We start from the raw sequence: 21,507 nt of genomic DNA, 5'->3' as shown, positions 1-21,507 counted from the left end.
GACATCCAGAAGATGTCAGGTCTATCCAGTCTAATTAGCATATTACCCTTTTATTAGTATAGATTTCTATCTATCTCTCTGTCTCTACTGTCTTATACATACACACACACACACACACACACACACACACACACACAAAGACAAAGAGTTGGGAGAAGGAATAGCCATTTATTCTGCTCACTCCCTCCTCTCCAGGATTTCCTTTGTACAAAACCTAGTGCAACTGAGCCCTGAGCACCACCTCACTAAAATCACCCAGAGTGGGGATTGCAAATCTGTTCACATGCAGATTTCCAGGGCTCACAAAGCTCTCTGAATTAGATCTTTTTCACATACTCCTCACTCCCCCGCTTCTTATACTTACTAAGTGTTGAGGCTCACTGTGTAAATGGTTAGCCCAATTTGAGGCTATTCAGATGTGCCAGGCACTTTACATAGTAGCTTGAAGCATATGAAATTGCCAATGTTTTACCGTCTGTGACCTCGAAAAGGGACAATTTCATGTGGTTTAACCTAAGCCCTTGGTATGTTTGCTTTAAACCTCTGCACACCTTCAGGTGGGTGTAGTTGTTCCTATTTGACAGCAAAGAATATGGGGCGGGGGCAGAGGCGAGGGCCGAGGTTGCATGTCCTGCTGAAGGACACACCTTTGGCAGAAGGAAGAGGCGGAGTCCCGCTCTCCCCTGCCGACCTGATCACCCTGCGCAGGTCTGTCTGTCTCCACAGCCCCTCTGTTCCTGCACTTCCCACCACCGCTTCTCGGGACAACTGAGCATATGAGAATGGGAAACTGAAACACTAGACAGATGTGCAGTGTCTCGGCCACAGTGTCCTAGGTTGGCGCCATCTCTGGCGCAAAACAGGGCCGTGAGCCTGTCCCTCGAGGCCTGGGCTGTGTGCGCAAGTTTTCAGAAAGCTTTGTTTCTTGTCAAAAATTAAACTGATGTTTTTCCTGGAATGGCTTTTGGAAGGGAGCATGATTGCTGACTAAATATGAAGTGGTTTGAAACCCAAGTGTCTCTCTGAATAACGTAATGTTTACTCCTGAGCGGGAACGGGTGCCAAGGGGCTGTCTCCCGGGGTGATTTACGTGTCCTGCTCTCCTACGCCCACTCTGCAAGCTGCTGCAGTGACCCTCTCTGGGTGTGATGCCGCCCCTGGGGATTGTGTCCTGAAGTGGCCTGAGGACTGGGAAGGAGGATGGCTGTCCCCAGAGCCATCAGCTCTGCTGGCTGAACCCCATGTCTGCCGAAACACTGGCTGCTTGGCTGTTCTGAGAGGAGGAGGCAGAGGCTTATGCACACTCTCCTGCCACCTTAGTTTGGGACCACGAACCTTGGGACCAGGAACCCTAGCCCCGGAGGCTAGGGATGGAGTCCTGGTGGAGGGTGGAGGGAATGAGGGAAGCTTTGTCTAGAAGGGCCTCCTATGAATTCCTCAAAGACCCCTCCACACTGTCATTCTCATTGCCATTTTACAAATAAAATAAAATAAAAACTAAGGCCCAGGAAAGTTAATACTTGCCCCAAGTTCACACAGGATTTGAACCCAGGACTGTCTGATTCCAAAGCCCCTGTTTATTCTAGGAAGGAAAGAGAGGGGGGAGGCCCAAGGGAACTTATTTTATCCCAAGCACTGTGCTAGGCAACTTGTCCTCCTCATCTTCTACCACTCCTTCAAGGGAGATATAACTTAAGTCCATTTTACAGGTAAGAAAATGGAGGTTCAAATATCAGAGTGTTTGCCCACGGTCACAGGCAGGTAATAAATGGTAGAAGCAGGCTACAGCCCAGGCTGGTTCTCACTTCCCACACTCCCTCATGCCCTGTGTGGAGTCCCAAAGTCAGGACCTCTTCCTAACTTTACCAGTAATTGGTATGTGATTTGGAACAAATCACTTGCCTCCTTCAACCTCAGTTTCCCCTTCCATACCTTGAAAAGGCCTCAAGAGTCTCCCAGGTTTATAAACTCAAGACAATGGAAGCCCAACAGGACAGTCTTCGCATGTTGGAAAGATGACCTGGCTCCTAGCTGGGTTATAAACAGACTGTTTAAGAAGCTGGCCCAGGAGCTGCCTTTGCAGAGCAAAATATCCCAAAAGATACCAAAGAGTTCATGTTGGTCACTAGGGAGAGGTTGGAGGGGAACTGGAGTGTGGAGTGTTTGGGAGAAGCAAGGAACTTCAAGAAATCCTTGGAAAGTCCCTGAAATAGCTTTTATGGCCGTCTCACCCAAGCAGCGCTGGAATAGTGCGTGTGATCTGGGACGGTGTGTGAAGTGCTTCTGAACTTGCTTAGAAGGAGGGTGGTATTTCCTGCCCACCTGCCTGTAGCAAATAGACCCCCAGATTATCACCCCCAATTGCTTCACCCTTTTCCACACCTCCAGCATCTGCAACAGTCAGGGTTTCATGAGCCCCTTGCAAGCATTCAGTTGTGGTGCCACCACTTATTGTAGAGGCTCCCATAGACGTACCCCTGGGAGGGAAAGGAAGTACTTGGTTACAGTTTAAGTGTATACCAGGCAGGTATTTAATAATAAAAGTAGCCAATACCACACTGTATTTTTTGCATAATAATTAGAAATAATGCCAATACAAAGGAGAATAAAGACAATAAGAACAACAACCAACGCTTATGGAGCTCTTTGTGCTAATGTGTCAGGCCCTTTGCATGTACTATGTTAATCCTCACAACAATACTATAAAGCATTTACTATTCCTGTGCCCATTTCACCAACACAGCTTCCTGAGGCTCCGGGAGGCTGAGCAACTCATACAAAATCGCACACAAGGCAGCTGTTCCCTGGTTAGTTTGACCTGAACGTTTTGGCTGCTCTTCGTTAAACCAGGAGGCCTCCTGGAGGCACTGCACCAACTTCCCCTTCTTCCCTCCTATGAACTGTGTCACCTTGGTCAAGGCATCCAACCCCTCTGAACCTGTTTCCTTATCTGTAAAATGGACTAGTGTGGGGACCAAAAAGATTAGATCCATTCACGTATTTAGTTGTGAGTCCACAACCATTGGTGGGGCTTCGCTGGTGTATCAAGTGCTGAGCTGGATCTGAGGTCTGGAGCTTCATGAGAATCTCCACGGACAAGGTACAAAAGACACAGGTGTTGCAACTCCTTCAGAAGGCAGCTTGCTAAGCCTTGTTAGAGAACTGTTTGCACACCTGGAAGCACTGGGTAGACGGTCGGTGTTTTTACAAGTCTTATATACCGGTAAATTATTGTTGCTATTGATTGCTGCTATCAAAGGGCCCTTGCTCTTCTGCATTGCACTTCCTGGGGTTCTCCCTTCAGATCCTGCAGGCCTGGTTTCAGAACTTTCAACATGTTAAACTGGTTTTCTTTGTAACCCTCCTGGAGCCTACAGCCTGGAAAACCCCAAAGGTGACTCAGAGACTTTCAGGGAAAGTGACCAAGTGGATGCCTCTAAAGCACCTGGATTCTACCAACTCTGCAGCCACCCCTCGCCCAGAGCAGAACTGGCTGAGCTGAATCACACAAACCTGCTCATTCCTCGAGTCAGCTGAGGGGGAGGGCATCCAGCTGGGAGTGTGTGTGTGGAGGGGGAGGGTCCAGGGAGGGGGGCTCAATACCCAGGTTCACCGTACCTCTTAGAGCTGTGTCAGTTGAGGATCCCTGGGCAAGTCCCTCCAAGCTCAGTGTCCTCACCCGTAAAGTGGGGATAGAATATCAGCCCTCTCTTCCTCCCAAGACTCCTGTTAAAACTAAATGGGAAAATCCAGTATTATGCAATGATATTTCTGTAAGAGAGAATCTATTCATTCTCTATTTATTGAGTATACACTTTGCATCACAAACTGACCATAATAGCTAACATTTACTGGGCACTATTTCATATATCAACCTAGTTCATAATTCATAATTCCATGTATTAACTTCCATATATTAACTAAGTTAATATATATAAAGGTACTGCATACTAGTTAATATTAATATAGTTTTACATATATAAAGTTAATTAATATATGGAAATTAATATATGGAATTATTAAAAGTACATAGTTTTACATATATTTAGTTAATTCTCATAACAGCCCTATAGGTAGATATTTTCTCTATCCCCATTTTACAGATGGGGTGATGTTCCAATAGACTTAAGTCTACACAGACACAACTGAAGAGCTGAAATATGAACCCAAAATCTGTGCTCATAGCTCTCTACTGTACTGCCTCACGCTCCATGGGCAAGATATGGTTCCTGCCTTCAGGGGGTTCACAGTCTGGAAGGAAAGAAAGACAAGTAAGCAACCAATCTATATATATAAAAGCCTAATATGCAAATTGTCCCCATGGGAGTTCGACTAGGAGATGGATCACTCCCTATGATGTGCGCTGACCACCAGGGGGTGGCACGGAATGAAGGGGGGCCCCAACCAGCAGCCAGAAAGCCCCAATCAGCCCTGATCACCAGCCAGGCCTAGGGACCCTACCCATGCATGAATTTCGTGCACCAGGCCCCTAGTTACAGTATAATATGATATAAACTGTGACAGGGGAGATACATGAGGCCCCTGGAGCCAGAGAAGGGGCTCCAACTGAGCCTGGGGATGTTAAGTAATGCTTCTTGGAGGAGGTGTGTAGGGAGTAACAAAATTATTGGCCAAAGCTCCAAGTGTGGGAAATCTCTGAGGTGAGAAATAGGCTGATGCATGTGAATAATGAGGAATAGTTGGATCACTGGACGCAGGGGAGAGATCCACTGGGGTAGAGCTCCGTCTCAGCAGGAAAGGGGTGGCATTCTCACCTGAATGATTCAAGAGAAGCTTAAGAAGGAAACTTTACCCAAAGTGTGGGCAGGGAGTAGGGGAAGTAATAATAGATGCTGCAGTATTGCAGGCTAGTCACCATCACCATCCTGAAGCCTGAGGGACCGGAGAAGGGTGGAGCTCAGGGAAGACTGTGAAGAGCTGTGGCCTCTGAGAGATGGGCACAGTCCTCCCATGGAGCCTGGCAGGAGGGAAGCAGGAATTAAATGCTCTGACCACTCTCCTCTTCATGGGGCCAATCAAAAGACAGCCTTGCTCAGGAAATTATTCTTTATTCCGAGGATCCTGGGGAGACATTTTACTGACACTATCACATCTTCATTATAGAAGAACTAGAGGCCCGGTGCACGAAATTCGTGCATGGAGGGGGGGCGTGTCCCTCAGCCCAGCCTGCACCCTCTCCAATCTGGGACCCCTCGAGGGATGTCCGACTGCCCATTTAGGCCCGATCCCAGATCAGGCCTAAATGGGCAGTCGGACATCCCTCTCACAATCCAGGACTGCTGGCTCCCAACTGATCACCTGCCTGCCTTCCTGATTGCCCCTAACCGCTTCTGCCTGCCAGCCTGATCACCCCCTAACCACTTCGCTGCCAGCCTGATTGATGCCTAACTGCTCCCCAGCCAGCCTGTTTGCCCCCAACTTCCCTCCTCTGCTGGCCTGGTCACCCCTAACTGCCCTCCCCTGCAGGCCTGGTGCCTACCAACTGCCCTCCCCTGCTGGCCATCTTGTGGTGACCATCTTGTGTCCACATGGGGGCAGGATCTTTGACCACATGAGGGCAGCTATATTGTGTGTTGCAGTGATAGTCAATCTACATATTACTCTTTTATTAGATAGGATAGAGGCCTGGTGCATGGGTGGGGGCTGACTGGTTTGCCCTGAAGGGTGGGGGTTCCCTTGGGGTGTGGGGCGGCCTGAGCGAGGGGCCTGTGGTGCTTTGCAGGCCAGCCACGCCCCCTGGCGACCCAAGAGGAGGCCCTGGTATCTGGAATTTATTTACCTTCTACAATTGAAACTTTGTAGCCTGGAGCAAAGCCAAGCCTGCTGCTCGCTCCGCAGCCAGCAGCCATTTCTGTTGGAGTTAATTCACCTTCTATCATTGAAACTTTGTAGTCTTGAGTGGAGGCTTAGGCCGGCAACAGGAGGCGCGGAAAGCTTGGCTTCTTTTTTTTTTTTATGTTATTGATTTTTTACAGAGAGGAAAGGAGAGGGACAGAGAGCTAGAAACATCGATGAGAGAGAAACATCGACCAGCTGCCTCTTGCACACCTCCTACCGGGGATGTGCCCGCAACCAATGTACATGCCCTTGACCGGAATCGAACCTGGGACCTTTCAGTCCGCAGACCGACACTCTATCCACTGAGCCAAACCGGTTTTGGCAACTTGGCTTCTTTTGTTACCGCGGAAACCCTCCCGCTCTCAGTGGCTGTAGCCATCTTGGTTGGGTTATTTGCATATTTGCTCCTGATTGGCTGGTGGGCGTGGCTTGCTGGTGGGTGTGGCTTAGGCGTAGCGAAGGTGCGGTCAATTTGCATATTACTCTATTATTAGGTAGGATGGCTTTCATCACAATGTGGTAGCAAATGAAAGCAGTGCATTAGACTGGAGGCAGGAAGACTACTTATGAGGCTGTGACAGACGTCCCAGTGGGATGGGTGTGGGCTTGGACCATGGCAGTGTGGTTTAGGTTAAAGAGACTTTGACAGGTCATTAGGTAAGTCCTTCCTTCTCAAACCTCAGGAAAGTGCAAACCTTTCCTCTTCCTCCTCCTCCACCTCCACTGTAACACACCCTTACACCATTGTACATGCAAATGCACAGGTACTACCACCACCACCTCCAATCCACGTGACCTGGTGCAGTCACGGGCTGCATCCTCCATTCTGATTCAAATTCAAGGCACACTTGGGGAGCAATCCCAGTATAGCTGACACTGTGCCACTGAGTTGCTCTATTCATATGCTCCACAGCATGGTGATCTGTGACCTGGGCACTCTGCTCACATCTCACAGAGGAGCAACATATACTTATTCAGAGCTCCCACAGCAAGTAAGCAGCATAGCCAGGACCGGAACCTCAGTTGGCCTAGCCTGCCTGATCTGGTTCATCCTGCTTTGACTATAAATGGAGTAGACCACCTCCTCTTTCCTTCGTCTGTACCCCTGTCCTGCCATGAGGCCTTCGAGTCTTACACCTTGACCCCACAGGGTTTCCTTGACAAGAGGAAACTGAGTTAAGCAGACTGAGTTTAGCATTATTTCCCACTGCCACAGGAAGCCTGGTGCATCGCTGCAGCTTTGCAGGCCTGTGGTCCCAACAGCAGCAGGTCAGCTCCTCCCACCTTCCTAATCAGAGGATGACAACCACAATAATGAGCTGGGAACTACTTAAAGGGCTTTACAATTAATGGTCACCACACCCCATAAGAGTATTCCTATTTCACAGATGAGAACACTGAGGCAGGGAGTTTAAATGAATTACCTGAGGGCACAAAGAGAGTGAGCAGCAAGACTGGATCAGAACTCAAGCAGGGTGGTTCTAACATCTGTTTACTTAATCTCTGCATATTTTTTTGTCTAAGCTGGAAAGCCCCAAAGCTCATTCAATACCACCCCTCATTTTGAAAATGAAGAAAAGGAGACCCAGAGGGAGGGAGTGACTTGCGCAGATCAGTGACAGCACACAGACTAGAACCCCTGACTCCCAGTCCAGTACTCCTCCCACCTCCCAGCACTGCACCTCCTCCCTCCCGAAGCTCTGTGTGCCCCTAGGTGGCCATAGGCTGAGATTCTCACTAACAGCTCAGTGATGCTGGGGTGAGCACTCCCCTCCAGAAAGCCAGCTTACTGGACATTAAAGTCTCTTGCTAATGACCTATATTCCTCACATCCATGCTGGAGCGTGGCCAGGTACTCCAAGCAACTCCTTGAAGGAGTCGAGAAGCTTTTGGCTGGGAATTACACAAAGCCAAATATTTCCAGAGCAGGAAAACCCCTAGGGTCCCATTCCTCAGCTCCTCCTCAGCTCACAGGAAGTTGCTCTGCAGCCAATTGGAGATGTTTTTCTTTCATCCTGAGACTCTCAACAGATGGCACCTGGTTAGTCTGAGGTTACCATCACCTCCTAATCACCTTCACCCCAGAAGCAGACTATACTAGTAGATGGAAAACTTTGAGATGGGAAATGTCTTTCTCCAATGTTGAACCAATGGGGAAACTAAATCACACAGTAGGGCCAGCAGAGGCCAGAGGCGGGCTGAAAACCCAATCCGTCCACTCTGAATTCTACTTTTTCCCACCACACTTAGTTGCATCTTCCAAGCACTTTGTTTGACCAGAGCAAACATTGGCTAAAAGTGTTTTTATTATTCTTAAAACCCTAAACAGTTGTAGATGTCCTTTCAAAAACATATTCGTAGAAATAAAGAAAAATTGTTCAGGGAATTACTTGTCTCCCTCTTCCCTTACTTCATCTGTTTACCCCAGGATTACTGGGTTACCAGGCTGTCCCCTTCCCTCCCCTTAGGGGCTTGAAGGAGGTAAATTTAGGACATACCAATGAGTCCAATGAACTAATGTTTGTGAAGTACTTCAGTGTACACAGTGTTTTCATGTTACATTTACACCAGCCTTGTGAAGTAAACACATGCCTGTTGCGGGAGGCCCTGTGGCCTGGCCATGTCCCCGCTGCACAATGGAGTGAGGCCAGTCTAGGGCTGGATCCCAGCCCCAACACACACAAGCTGCGTGAGCTCAGCCCAGTTATTTATCTTCTCGAAGCCTCCAACTTTCTCATTTATAAAACAGGCATCATACGTACTTCGAAGATTTGTTGGGAAGATAGAATGAGGTAAGGCACCCAGCACATTGTAGCACTTAGTAAATGTTAGTGTTGGTTATCTTCGTGCTGTCCTCTGCCAGGGACCACATTACCAAAAAGGTAGTTAACCCCAGGGTTTGTTATCCCAATACAGGCAGAAAATATAAATAAGCATTAGCAGGGTTTGATAGGTTCCAGATGACAAATCCATAGTGGGAGCTAGATAGGTTCAGGATTGGCAAAGTGCTCTGATTAATCTAATCAGAGGGATCCAGATCTTGTGTGGGAGCTACGAGGAAGATGCGCTATTTTTTTTCTGGTGGATGTGAACACAGCAAATGTAGGCCCAGAGGTGCTGGCCAATATCTTGCCACGCTGTGGAAACTGAGAGCGAAACCAGCATGAAGGAGGCCTGAGCCCGGCTGGCATGGGTTAGTGATTGAACATCGACCTTTAAACCAGGAGGTCACAGTTCGATTCCTGGTCAGGGCACATGCCTGGGTTGTGGGCTGGATCCCCTGTGGAGTGTGCAGGAAGTACCCGATCAATGATTCTCTCTCATCATTGGTGTTTCTCTCTCTCCATTTCATTTCCTCTCTGAAAATTAATAAAATATACATTTAAAAAAAAGGAGGCCTAAGAAAGAGAGATGGGGTCCTACTGATATCATATGAGTTTCCCCATTCAGCAATATCCCACTTAAATTGTATGAACCATTGCATGATTTTTTTGGATAGGGGAGCGTGTCTCTCACTTGTGAATGCAAGAGTCCTACAGATTCACCCACTGGCCTCGAGGGTTGTTGAAAGATCAAGAGAGATGCTGCCCTGCTGAGTGAGAAGGGTTGGATGATGCCATCAGATTGAGATACACAGGGCACTTCATGGACTTTGGAAATTTTCTACTTCTTAACCGGGATAGTGGGAACATTGGTGTGTCTTGTGCTAACCTTTGTGCTTCGCATGTATGAAATATCTCAAAATATATTTTTAAATTCTACCTAAAGAAGTAGAGCTTGGAACAGGTTTTGTTAGAGACATTTTTGGCAATATTTATCAATTACAATGCACAAATTGATTTATCAATTTAATTATTTAGATGACCAATTTAAAATGCACAAAGCTTCTAGCCCTAAAATTCCTCTTCTTATCCTAAGAAAATATTAAAATGTGCACAAAGACTTATGTTCCACAGTTTATAATTTTCAAAATGAAAAGTACGTATGACTTTCATCAAGAAGGAATTGAGTAACCTATGGTAAATTCTTACAATGGAATATTTATGTAGGTGTGCAAAAGAATAGAGTAGATTTTTTATACAATGATAGGGAAAATAATCTTTAATATAATGTTAAGTGTGGGGTGGGGAAGGTAGTAATTTCTATCATTTAGAAGTTGCACCTGGTACCGGTAACAGAAGACCTCAGCACAGTGGCTTTAAATCATGGAATTATTCTCCAATGTCCAAGCAGGACTGAAGAAAAGCAATCAGGCCGGTGTGGCTCTTCTTTATGGTAAATTATTAAGGACTCAGATACCTCTCTTTTGGTCTGCAAAGTGTGGCTCGCATCCTTATATCCTACAATAATGATGGCTGGACCTATACCTTCCCATCTGTTTGGCCAGTGAGAAGGAGACAGACAAAAGGCTAAAAAGACACACCTCCCGTGTGAATTAGCCTCTTTTAGGCATCTTTCTTAGTGCCATACAGCCTGCCTGTGAACATGTTATTGGCCAGAACTTAGCCACAAGCACCCAAGCCATAGGAATGGAGGCTGGGAAATGTAGTCATTATGTGTGGTGTGTGGAGCTAAGTATCGAGATTCTTCACTAAGACGGGTGTGTGTGTGTGTGTGTGTGTGTGTGTGTGTGTGCAATGCAACATATATGTTTATATGAATACAGAATCAAGTCTGGAAGCATATACAACATAACAAAAAATGGTGATATCTTGAAAACCAAATTAAAGAGTATACTTTCACTTGCTACTTCATATCATTCTGAATTAATAAAATTATGTTCAACCAAGTTATGTTATTTTTAGAATCAGACAAAAAAAATAAAGATATCTCAATTTTAGAGGAAAAAAGGGACAATGTGTTAAAGAGTGCGTTATATAATTAGCAACAATGTTTCCTGACAGGGTTTAGTATATGCATTTATACTCATGCAGTAACCAAGCATTCTTACAGCCTTCAGAGTGGAGCAGACATTGGATAAGGGAAAGGCCCAAGACAGGAGACAGGGAATTTCTCTTCTGATCTAAAGAAATTCAAATCTACTGATGATATTCTTATGGCAATTCAATGAAGACTTCCTTTTACAAACATTTCCTCTCCCTATGAGGTTCATTCATTGAACATGAAATGGCTGCCTAGCAATCCCTGGGCAATGCATTAGGTCCTTTCCTCCTTTTCTCATGTAATCTTTAAGAAAAACTGTCAGGCAGATACTATCATCCCATTTTATAGATGAGGAAACTAAGCCTCAGAGCAATGAAATAAGTCACTTGCCCAAATGTAGCTCAACACTAGGTCGGGCTGATTTCAAAGCTCATCCTTTTCTACTCCACTGGGGGGTGCCTCCAAGCTGAGTCACCCCCAGCTGCTCCTCTGGAGGCCAGTGGATGATGACTGACAAGTAATCCTCACCGGGTTCCTTGTCTTGGGCCTTAGGAGCCTCCGAGTCTGAGGCTTTCTAAAATTAGGTCCATGGCTTCCTTCCTTACCTCCAGCCAGTTTTAAATAAAGGCTCTCCTATCCATCTTCCTCACTCACGGATGTTTCCTCTGCACTTCATGGACCATCAAACCCCAGCAGTATTTTTCCTATTGCCCTCTTAATTTCCTGTGGGAGTCTGATTTGTTACTCATTTTGGACCCAGTGTCTTGTGAACTTAATGGTCCTCCTTACCTGTCAGCTCTGATACAGGTCAGGAAAAGCCCCGGTGGTTAGTCACCCCGTAGGGACAGGGCAGTGGGTGTCATGCAGCCCCTTCTACAGAACCTTGAGTGAATTTCCTGGAGGCAGTGGGTGGGATGGAGAGAACATAGGCTTTGGAACCATGCAGACTTGGGTTCGAATCTTAGCTGGGTGATATTTCTGACTCCTGGTTTCCTTGTTTCTAAAATTCAGGCGATAATACATATTTTCCAGGCTGCATGTGAGGATTTATTGAAATAATAGAAGTATTTCTTTTTCTTCCAGTTTTCTTGATAGAAAATGCCCCAAGTGCTCACTTTATGGCTACAGACTATTAACATCTATGATAATTATGGCAACAAGTACATAGCACAGGCTCTCGATAGGATGCCTGAATCTGAATCTCAGCTCTACGACTTAGCGGCTATGTGACCTTGGGCATTTACTTCAACCTTCTGAACCTCAGTTTTCTCAACTGCAAAATGAGTTTTATGATCACATTTACCTCATGGGGTTAAATCATTTAGAAAAATGCCTGCCCATTGTAAGCACTCTATTGCTATAAGCTATTATTATTGTCACTATGCGTTGAGCTCTTGCAAAATGCCAGGCTCTCCATTAAACTCTCACCCATTCTCTCTCATTTTCACAATGACATGGATCATATTACCCCCACCTTTGGGCTGGGGAAACTGAGAATCACTGTGGGAGAGTGACTTGCCCCATTCCCACAGCTAGTAAGTGGCAGAGGATTCATGTCAGGTGGCCCTTTTCACTCCACGATTAGGTTATCTCCCTCTGACTTCCACCTCATTCTCCAAGGAGCCCCCTTGGCTCCTTCGCAACTTCCTATCCTGATATCTGAGGGACATTTCCACATTAATCTTGGTTTCCTTGGCTATTTATGTTCTGTTACCTTGCCCATGCTGTATCCCAAAGGCTGATTAATCAGAAGTTGTGATGACCCTAAAGGAAATGTTCCAGAACCCTCGTCAGCCTGTCCCTGATCTCAGCTCATGAATGATGAGCTGTTTAGCAGAGGGCAGAAGGCAGCCTATTGTTGGGATGTAAAGGGAAGATGACCAGGTTAGAGGGCTTGCTCCAAGACATGGGCCTCTGCTGCTGAATAAGCTGGTGTTCACGTGGCCCTTGGTAAACAGGATGGTATCAGCCCAGATTGCTGACAATCAGCTCTGCTGTGCTGCACCCTGAGTCATCCTGGAGCAGGGCTGCATCCCACAGAGACAGTCATGTGTCCACCTAACAACCAGTAGATAGTAATATCTAGCAGTTACCTCTGACTGAGTGCTTCCCATGTGCTAAGGAGGAGGTACACATACCTCTTGGGTGTCAGGTCTCACCCCTCCTTGTCTTGCTCTAGGAGCTCATAAAATACCAAAGAATCCAGAGTGCCCGCCCCTCCCCCCGCAGGGGCACCATGCTAATTCTTGCCTCTATGCCTTCATCCATTCAAACTTTCATTCAACAAATATATTTTGACTACCAACTATGCATCTTTTACAAGTTGAATTGCATCCCCTCACCCCAACTCTTATCTTGAAGTCCTAATACCTCATGTCTCAGAATGTAATCTTGTTTGGAAATAGGTTCGTTTGCATGTAATTAGTTGAGATGAGGTCATCCTGGCTGTTGACATGGACCATGTTCTAGGCCACGATTCAACTGGCCTGAATGGTTGAAGTAGCTGGCTGGGCTATCACTAGTTAGACCCAACTTCCTTGGAAGTGCTTAGCATTTTACAAATCACACTGACATTTCCATTTGATCCTTACAACAGTCTGAAAGTACGCAAACAGGATAATTGTCCTCATTTGACAGATAGGAAAATCTTGCTTCTGGGAGGTTAATTGAATGGCCTGGGATCTCACAGTTGGTGAGAAGAGCAAGGACTCCTGAGCCACTGCTTTTTCCATTCAGGGTGCTGGCTCCACAACTAACTGACCCTCAGAACCATATCTCAGAGTCTTGGACCTGAGAGGACCTTCCACTTCCTCTCGTCCAAACTCTTACAGACAAGGAAGAAGTGGCTCAGGGTTGGTGGCTCCATGCTCAGCATCCTCACCCGCAGGCTGGCCTCGGTTCACTTGCTCCAAAGAAATACCAGAGAGATGCTGCTCTGTCCAAAGACAACAGGAAACACCTGCCCTTTAAAACAAAATAAACTAAAACCAAACCAAACAAAGGAAGAAAAAAAGAAAACCATTATCTAGACATAGCTCTTAAATCCATTTTTCCTAAAAACTGTACTTTCTCCTTCAAAGCCCCCTCATTTTAATAGCATCAGCTTTCCTAGAAGGTTGAGGTGAAGGAGGACAGAGGGATGATAAATCCACCAACCACAGCAGCCCCTTCCATCTTTAATGAGAAACACATGGAGGCAGATGGGAATGACGGCAAGGATGGACAGAATTCAAGGCCCTGCATAACCCTATCTGGTGTGGATGGTAGGTTGTTGTGTATTTGACAGCCCAGCATTGCTAGCAGGAAATGTCAGAGAGCAGAAGTCCCACCGTAGCCAGCAGACTGTGGGTTGGCAAAGGTTACAAAGGCCTCCTCTCCACCTGAGAATTGCTGTCCTCTGTTCTGTCCCTACTGCCCAAGTCAAGAACATGGATTCAACCTAGAGAGATCAAGGTCAGATTCAGGAGCTGCAGTCAGCCCCAGTCCCCCATGTGAAAAAATATTTCAAGCTTACAAAACATTTGGGGGTAAAGTATCTCAAAACTGATCTAAAAGAGAAGGCTCTTATTCGCACCCCCTACCCCAAAGCCTACTTCCACTCCTGTGTTCTCAATAAACACCAATACTCACCTATCATTCAGGTAGAGAAAAAAAATCTGTATCTTAATTTTATTTCTATATTATCATTCCTATATTCAAATGATGAGTAAAGGCATCTACTTGAAAAATGTCTCCCCACTTTCACTTCCTCTCCCTTCCTGGAGCACCTGCCCTAGGTCAGGCCTCATTGCCTCTCTCTTGGCCTTCTTGTTACAGCAGTTCCTCCCCGCTTCTCCCCCCGCCGCCCTGCCAACCCACCCTACCTCTTGGTGGGATATTCCTGCACAATTAACCAGGTCAATCCTCTGCTCTAACTGTTGCATTCCTATTTCCCTTGAGATACATCTAAACTCTTTATCAGAAAACATAAGGTCCTGCCCAGGCAGCATGGCTCAGTGGTTGAGCCTTGACCTATGAACCAGGAGGTCAAGGTTCAATTTCCATCAGAACACATGCTGGGTTTTGGGCTCAATCCCCAGTGTGGAGTGTGCAGAAGGCAGCTGATCAATGATTCTCTCTCATCATTGATGTTTCTATCTCTCTTACCCTCTTCCTCCCTCTCTGAAATCAATAAAAATATTTTTTTTTTAAAGAAAACATGAGGTCCTGCATAACCCAATCACATCCCCTCATCTACCACTTCTGTCTTCCACTTTTCTTTCCAGCAGCTTGAACTGCTTGTAGTTATAACATTACACCATTTATCATCTCCATTCATTTCCTCATGTTAGTCCCTTCTCCTGGAATGCTTCCCCTTCTCTCACCACCTCCCACCCCCACCCCCACTGCCCTGCCTAATTGCTATTCATTCTTTGATGTGAGCACAGGTATCTCCTCCAGGAAACTTTGCCATATCTCCCTTGCCCCATCCCAGCCCTAACCCTGGGGTGTGTGCCTTCTTCACACTCCCATAGCAGCGTCTTACTATATTACATGCCCAGAGTGATAGACATATGTTCATGTGCCTTTCTTCTCGTTTGACTGTGAGCTAGCTACTCAAGGGCCAAGGATCTGTTCTATTTATGTCTTATGTCTACGCTAGAGCCCCAGTGCACAAAATTCGTGCATGGGGCGGGGCGGGGGGGTCCCCTCAGCCCAGCCTGCATCCTCTCCAATCCGGGTCCCCTCAGGGAATGTCCAACTGCCAGTTTAGGCCTGATCCCCGGGATCAGACTTAAACCAGCAGTCGGACATCCCTCTCACAATCCTGGACCACTGGCTCCTAATTGCTCACCTGCCGGCCTGCTTGGTTGCCCCTAACTGCCCCCCCTGCCAGCCTGGTTGCCCCCAACTGCCCCCCCTGCTGGCCTGGTCACCCCTCATAGCCGCCCCACCGGCCTGGTTGCCCCACGCAGCCTACTTGTTCAGTTGTTTGGTCGTCCCTCACTAACCCCCCTGCCGGCCTGGTTGTAGGCAGCCATCTTGTGAGGGTGTGAGGGTTAATTTGCATAATACCTTTTTATTATATAGGACAGTGATGGCGAACCTATGACACGCGTGTCAGCACTGACACACGTAGCCATTTCTGATGACACGTGGCCGCATGCCGAGGATGAAACATTTGCTGCTCCTGAGGATGAAACATTTGCGACTAGAGTCTTGGAGTTAGTTTTTTCCTCAAAGTGACACACTACCCAAGTTATGCTCAGTTTTTTGGCGAAGTTTGGCACACCAAGCTCAAAAGGTTGCTCATCACTGATATAGGATTACCAAAGCCCTGGCAAAAAGTAAGAACTACATAAATGTCAAATGAATGAATGAATGAATGAATGAATGGTTGATGGACTTCATGTGACTTGTGAAGGAAAATAAGGAGTCTAGAATGATTCCAGGTTTGAGGATATAATGAGTGGCTAGATATTAATACTTTTCATAAGCATAGTAAATACAGAATAAATGAAGGGTTAGGGGGCAGAGACTAGAGACTTCCACTAGGCAGTTGGATCTATGTACACATCTGGAGTTAAGGAAAGAGTTTATCTGGGTGAGACATTATTTGGAGATCCACTGCATTGGGAAAATTCCTCAAAGAAGGGTCTAGAGTGATAAAAACTATAGAGGGAACACTGAAGAACATTGGCATTAGAGGGTGGGCAAAGACATGCAAATGGCAAATGGGTAGTGACCAGAGAGGTAGGCCCTGCTCCATCAGAGTGTGATATCACCCAAACCAAGGGAGGAGTGAATTCCAAGAAGAGTGACTAGTGCTTCCAAATGCAGCAGCCATGGCCACACTTCTTAAATGATGGGCAAGGTCTCATTTATAATCTGCCCTTGTCTGTATTCCCTACCTCAATCTCTTGCACTGTCAGTTCTAGCCTGTCTGCATAGCTTAGAGTTCCTTGAATATTTCATGCTATTTCACCCTCCCACGCCTTTGCTCAGTCATTCCCTCTACCTGTCAGATCCACATCTACCCACATCCACCCACCCCATCATTAATCAAATGCCATCTTGAGCTTTTCCTCCTGCAAAGCCTTCTCAACCTGGCCCCCACCCAAGTGGAACGAGTTGGCCACTCCATTCTCCAGGCCTCCACTCTTCTGTAAACTTGGCTCTAACTCATCACCTGGAATACTACAGTTTTGTCCCCATGCCTATTTTCTCCACAAGATTGAGTTGCCTTGGAGTACAGGCTATTTTATTTATGTCTATAATGCCAATACCAGACACGGGGTCTGGCATAAAGTCAGAAGTATATTTTATTGAATGAGAAAGAGTAAATGAAGGACTTGGCACATCAGCATCACCAGAGAACAAATCATTAAAAGGGCAAAAATAAAAATCTGGTTAATTGAAGATTTTTCTTTGTTGGGTTTTGGTTAACTGAGATTTCCCTGGAAATGCCTGGGTTAATGTTATACAAAATACATTAAGTGAGTTTTGCCCTGGTCTGTGACTCCTGAACATAGTTGTAAATGAAATAATCTGGGTGGGAGGCAGCACCTTTGTGGGGTTAAATAGAAACAACCTTTTGTGTTGAGGCTACTAAACTGCCTTTCGGTCACCTCTACTGCACTGAGGATGTCTCATAAATGTTAAATAATCATAATGACCATGCTCAAGGGAGTATAAGTGGCCATAAAAACTAGCTTTTATGGATGCTTCCCTGCGTCTCCTGGTGGGTGGTTAGAAATTGAGCAAGCCTTATGGCCAGAGGTCTCCATACAAGCTGCATTTGAGAGACCAGGCTGCCCAGCCATTGATTGATTGTAGAAGGCCACCCACACTGAGCCTTCTGGAATCCATTGGTGAGTCATGAGCCAAAGGATTATGTCTTCAATATGGGCCATCGGGCCTGATACCAAGGCATTTCCTGCTTACAGCTTAGGGGAGCCATCCTTAATGAGGGTGATGACCTGTAGGTTCAAGAAATAACCAGATGAGGAAAAAAAACAAAAAACTATTCTTATTTATACCTTGTAGGACATGGTTTCCTAAGCCTTTTCTGTTTGATTCTATATTCTCCAGAAGACCTCAGTTTACATTCATTCCATCATTTATCGTTTGTACTAGTATTTACTCATTCTATGGACATTAATTGGCACCTGTGCCCAAAGACAGTAAATGATCTATCAAAAATCATCCTGAAATTTGGGTCAGAACCAAGACTCAGGACAAAATGGAAATATTCTTCATCCCAACCCAAGTTTGATCAAGTTACCAAGTTTGACCTCAACTCCTTCCAAGACACTGTAAACTCCCTGGCCCAAGTTACAGGGGAAACAAAAAAAAACAAAAAAAACAAACAAAAAAAGGAAGTAGGAGGCAAAACCAGCATCTTATCAAGAAGTATAATGTTGGTAAAGAAGCCTGCCTGCAGATCTTCTCCCACGCCTTCTACCACTGTGCCTCCACTCTGCTGATTCCCAAAGGCAGAGCAGGAAGTTGACCGTTGACCAGATCTGCATATCTAGAACCATTGCAACCATCCACCTGATACTTATTTGGAATATAAAAAATCCAAAACCTTTTCCTTATAAGTAAATTAAATCTATGGTTATATTCAAGTCACTTTAGACATCATAAAAATATTCCCAGGACATCTATCCAGGCACCCAAGGAGAAATCCAAGTGTGGTTCTAGCTCCTCCCTCTCTGTCTCTCCCATTTCAGTCCTGAAGCACACTCCTCTCTCCATCCTCACTGATTGACTTCAGAGCCACACCCTTTGTTTCCTGGGCTATTGCATTAGTTGCCTAACTAGTCCTCCTCTTTCCCATCTATCTTCTCTGTGCTGCTACCGGGATGGTTTTGACAAACCAGGGACATCCCCACTACTATCAGGTAAAACCCAATCTCTTTCACATAGCATACCACACCTTTTGTGATTTCCCCCAAACACCTGTCATTGCTCATCTCTACCTTCATATTCCATGAAAGCACACAAGTATTATTCATAGTTCTACAGATCTATTGTGTTCTCTAAAGTCTCTACCCCTTTGTTTGGGCTATTTCCTATGCCTGGAATGCTTCCCATCCTCAAATCCATCAGCCTTAGACATCCCTCCTATATTGGTCTGCTCAGACTACCATAACAAAATACCACAGACTGGGTGGCTTCAACAACAAAAAATTATTTTCGGACAGTTCTGGAGGCTAGAAGTTCAAGTTCAAGGTCTCAGTGAGAGTTTTAGTTTCTGGTGAGAGGTCTCCTTCTGGCTTATAAACAGCTACCTTCTCTCTGTGTCCTCACATGGCCTTTTTCCTTTGTGTGGGCATGGTGGGTTAACTTTCTGGTATCTCTTCCTCTTTTTATAAGGATACCTATAGTATTAGAATCCCATCCTTATGACCTCATGTGACCTTATTACCTTCCTAAAGGTGTCTACTCCTATATTTCCAAATACAGCCACATTGAAGGCTAGGGCTTCAACTATGAATTGGGGTGAAGGGGACACAATTCAGGCCATAACACCTCAATTACAGCTCTTATCTCCATGTATTATTATGATGTTTTCATGTCTGTCTTCTCCACTGGCTTCTGAGTTCTTGAATCTTATATCAGTGAGAACTGGTCCAAGTTCTGCAAGGCCCAAGGCTTATAAAATGTGGTAGGAATGTTGAGAAAAGGATTAAAAGTTAGGTATTAAGTGAATTTAGAAAGGGCTTTATAGCTTCACAGTTTATCTGCTTCTGAGCTCATAATAAAAGTCTTATTCTTGTGGACCCTGAGAAGGAAGATTCATTTGATATGAACCTCAACAAGGAATTTATCTGAGGAGATAGCTTTCCATTGTCAACCAAGGGCCCAATTTTTAGAAATAATAAGAGTCTAACAGTCTTTTGCTGATAGGGGCTCCTCATGTACTCTGTATACTGAGAACAGCCTCAGACTGAGCTCTTGGCTTCATATACTATTGCCTGCTTGCTTACACTGAATCAACCTCTGCAGGGAAGCCTTGGTTTTATCTTTTGACCAATGAACTGAGACTTGCCCTGTCTAATCAAAACAGCACGATTATATCCTCACTAGAGGCCCGTTGCACAAAGAGATTCGTGCAATAGGCCTTCCTTAACTTGGCTTCCAGCACCAGTTTACCTCTGGCACCTGGGACCCAGGCCTTCACTCTGGCCAGAGTCTGCCTTCTTCGTCTTTGCTGCAGACTCCAGCTGGAGTCTGCCATCTTCTGCCGTCTTAGTCTTCGCTGCATACTCCAGAGTCTGAAGTCTTCGTCTTCGCTGTGGCCAGAGTGCCAGTCCGGTAGATCCCTTCGCTCCCCGCCCTCCCTCTCAGAGCAGGCATCCTGCCCCGCCTGGCCATTCTGTGCCTGGAGCAGCTGGGCAGCCACCATCTTTCTCCTTCTAATTTGCATATCCCCTCCTGATTGACTGGTGGGCGTAGCAGAGTGATGGTTAATTTGCATGTTTCTCTTATATTAGTATAGATTTGCATCTATACCAAGCAGAACTGTTCTATAACAACCAACCAGAACCTATGATACCAAGCAATGAACAGCACAATTCAGACCAATCAGAACTATGTGAATTTGAAAACCTTATTTGCATAAATGGGGCAGGAGCTTGCTCTATAAAAGGTGAGCTCCCCTTTGTCTTGGTGGTGTGTACTTCCAGTTTCTACCAGAGGCTTCATTTTTCTGGTTTGCAAACTATTTTACCTGAATAACGTCTCTCCCCTTTTATGTGCCTCTTTGGGAATTTTAGTTTACATACGGTACTAGAACGACCACAGGCTGAGTTGTATTCCAACTTTTCATCTCCCTTTGGACAGATACTGTCACTATCTGCAGCTCAGTATTTCTGCGTGTGTAAAATGGGCTTATAATACCTGCCCTGTGAGGTTATTTTGAAGCTATACTTAGATAACCGGAAAATATGTTAAATTTTTGTTTACTTGCTAATTGTCTGTTTCCAACTACAATGTAAGTTCGGTGAAGGAAGGGATTTGGCTTTAGTTACTGCTGAATCCCCAATGTTCCATGATTATGCCTGGAAATTGTTGGATGCTCAATAAATATTTATTGATTGAAAGAATGTAGTACCTTGTAGTATCTGAAAGAATGGTGCCTGGTATTCATCAGTAAGTAAGTTCTCCCAATTGTAACTATTGCTATTATTAATGAATCTTAGTTAAATAAATAAGGAATAGACAGAAAATAGCAATGATCAAAAGACATAAAATCACTGTTAACTAGACTCTGAAGAGAATGATGATTCAAAATTTCTCACTGTCCTAAATGTTTTTAAACCTAGAATAATAAAGTATGTAGAAGGAAGGGAGAGAAGGAGGGGAAAGGAGGAAGGAAGGAAAAAGGAAGGAAGGAAGGAAGGAAGGAAGGAAGGAAGGAAGGAAGGAAGGAAGGAAGGAAGGAAGGAAGGAAAAGAAAGGGAGAAATAGAGAAAGAAAGAAAGAACACCAAAACCATCCAGACAACGGGACAAGTTAAAATAGGAAAGCCCCAGAAATTTGCAATTATTTTTTTGGTGACCAAGACAATATATTTATTTATTACTCCAGGGAATAAAGAGTAATCCTGGATTCTGAATGCTCTCCAGTCAGCTGTTTAAGAGGAGGCAGGAATAGCCATCATCAGATAACCTCAAATCATGTCAGGCCCAGTCTCTTCTAGCCCAGAGCTGAAAAGCCAATCCTCCAACTTAGCTCTGAACTCTTCACCCCAATCAATTAAGAGAAATCCCATCA

This window comes from Cnephaeus nilssonii (genome assembly GCF_951640355.1).
Source record: "Cnephaeus nilssonii genome assembly, chromosome: 7".
In the NCBI taxonomy this organism is placed as follows: Eukaryota; Metazoa; Chordata; class Mammalia; order Chiroptera; family Vespertilionidae; genus Cnephaeus; species Cnephaeus nilssonii.
Note: the sequence above shows the minus strand (reverse complement) of the source record.